This window comes from Manihot esculenta, chromosome 14, assembly GCF_001659605.2.
Source record: "Manihot esculenta cultivar AM560-2 chromosome 14, M.esculenta_v8, whole genome shotgun sequence".
NCBI lineage: Eukaryota > Viridiplantae > Streptophyta > Magnoliopsida > Malpighiales > Euphorbiaceae > Manihot > Manihot esculenta.
In genome coordinates, this window is record NC_035174.2 from 15225725 (window position 1) to 15228285 (window position 2561).

Consider the following 2561-nt stretch of genomic DNA (forward strand, 5'->3'; position numbering starts at 1 on the left):
TAAAATGATAACTTTATCGTCTAATAAACAACAATGTATTTGCTGATTCGAGCGCTCCACTTTATGATCTATGCATGTTTAAGTCTTCTACTGATCTCTATTATAATTTTTTCCTTTTATAAAAAATAATCTCTATCAATAATTTCACTACAATTATTATTATTAATTGAACTTCAATTGGATTTCCACTCCAACAGGGTTAACAATCTTGACACCCTATATATTTAAATTAGGGCTAACAATTTTGATACCAATTATAACAGGTCGGCCTAAATTGACTCAAATAATTTGGGTTAATCATTTTGGGCTAAATGAAAAATGAGTTCAGTTTAGATTAGGCTGTTACAATAGTGCGAGTCTTGGCGGAGCATTGAATATTACGATGTTATGGTCTTCTTTCCTGTAAGTAATATTTCTGCAACCGCATGTCAGATTATCATACTCTTGCCACCTGTCCTTATCCTATGATGACAGTTCATGACTTACTTTTGGTGATTATTATGTTGTATCAGAGGTCCCTCCAATAGTCTTCAACTCTTTAGATTTGAAGATTATAGCTGTTTTCATGATCTTGGACATGCGGTATGCTCGGTTTGACTCCTCATACCCACATCTCTTCACCTGTTTCTAAACATAAATGATGATTGCCTTGCTTCTCGAGCCGCAATTACAAGTCATCGAAACAATTTGTATAAAAAGCCTTCTTCTCCTCCGATCTGATGGGAGCGGGTATTAAGCGGAAACAACCCAGATCCGAAACACATATCAAGGGAAACTAAAAACATAAATATTAACTGACCTCTTGAAGCGCAGAATCGCTCACCGGTCTTTGTTCCTAAGATCTTGGAGTCACCCACGATCTTCTGCAGTAACCCTAGCTATCTCTCTAGAAAGTTTTTCTGAGTGGGCAGAAAAGAATAACGCAAGCGTCTTTTCAACTTAGGGTTTTTTCTTATTTATATTCTTCAAAACGTATTTTCCATAGGAAAATAACATTTAATATAAATAAATAAATAATAAATTATTTTATTAAAATAATTATCAATTACTTAAATAAAATAATCCATTTATTATTTAAATAAAAACCCTATTATTCCAAACAACTAGGGTACTACAGGGACCGCAGGAATAAAATAAATTAGGCCACTAATTACAATAAGAACCTATGTAGGACCAACATATTCTTATTATAATTAATCAAGAATCATACCACTAAAAATTCATGATTGAACTCCTTATTTATTTTACAATTCCACAACATAATAATATTATGTTCTCCATGTTAAGATTACTGATGCTGTTATTTAAATAACTCACTGACAATTTATTTAAATAACAATACAACTTTAAGATTGTCGCTCAACTTATTTCATGTGTCGGATTCAAAATCCACCTGCAGGGTTTACACAATGAAACCTTATAAGCATACTTAAAGTGCATCATCAATCTCTAAATCGAGACATGGATTCCATCATTAATTAATATTTCACAAACACAAATTATCTTTGCCCAATCCACCGAGAATATTATTCCAATAATGAAACTCACCCTTTAATGAATCAAAGCACAAGATAACAAATGCTTGCTCATATTAAATTAAATCAAGATTAAGAACATAAACTATATTTCTAATGTCCTAGAGAATATGTTTAATAGCCAGTATAAACATCCATTCTCTATTTGGTCCAATTAGATACATACAAAATGTACTAATCACAATTATTGATCATATGCTGAAAACCAATTTATTTAATGCAAAAATCTAATTAAATACATAGATATAATTGTCAATAGAAAAACATAAAAAACTATACTATTACATTTGCATGGTTAATAGTATATCTCTATCACGATCACCACTTTTTCTCTCAACTGCTCTATTTTCTTTGAAAAAGACTTGACCACCCAGTCTCCTATTCTCGCATTCTCTTAAGGTAATTCTTGTTTCTTTTCGACACTTCCCAAGATGAACATCTCTTAGTCATCTTCTTCTTGTGGAAGCTCCACTTCAAATTCCTCTTCCGGTGACCTCATCCACACACCTGCTCCTATCATTCTGCTAAGGGTGATTCACGACAACAACAACCTCCTCGTGAAGGATATCGTATCTGTGTTAATAGAAAATGACATAGATCGCCTATATAATCACTACTAGATCTCCTGAGAACTCTTTCGGGTTCATGCTCCAAACTCGCACGTTTGTATGGATCACCAAATCCCTGCAGAGGATACCATCATAGTTTATGAAGAGCAACTGAATGTGGGTATTTGGTTTTCTATGGACTTGTTCTTCGTTGAAGCTTTCTATTTCCACAAGCTTGCAGTCGCACAATGATATCCCAACAGCTGGAGGATTCTGGTGGCTTTCCGCTTTCTCTATTTCAACAACAATATCGAGCCAAGTGTTGAACTCTTCTCCCAATTATACCAACTAGGTACTTGGAAGAATAAAGAATTATGATTCTTCAGTGAGAAAAAGCGCCAGACTCTTTTTAACCGAATACCCTCTTCCCTGAAGCGCTGGAAAAATAATTTCTTTATTCTTCACCACAGGATATCCG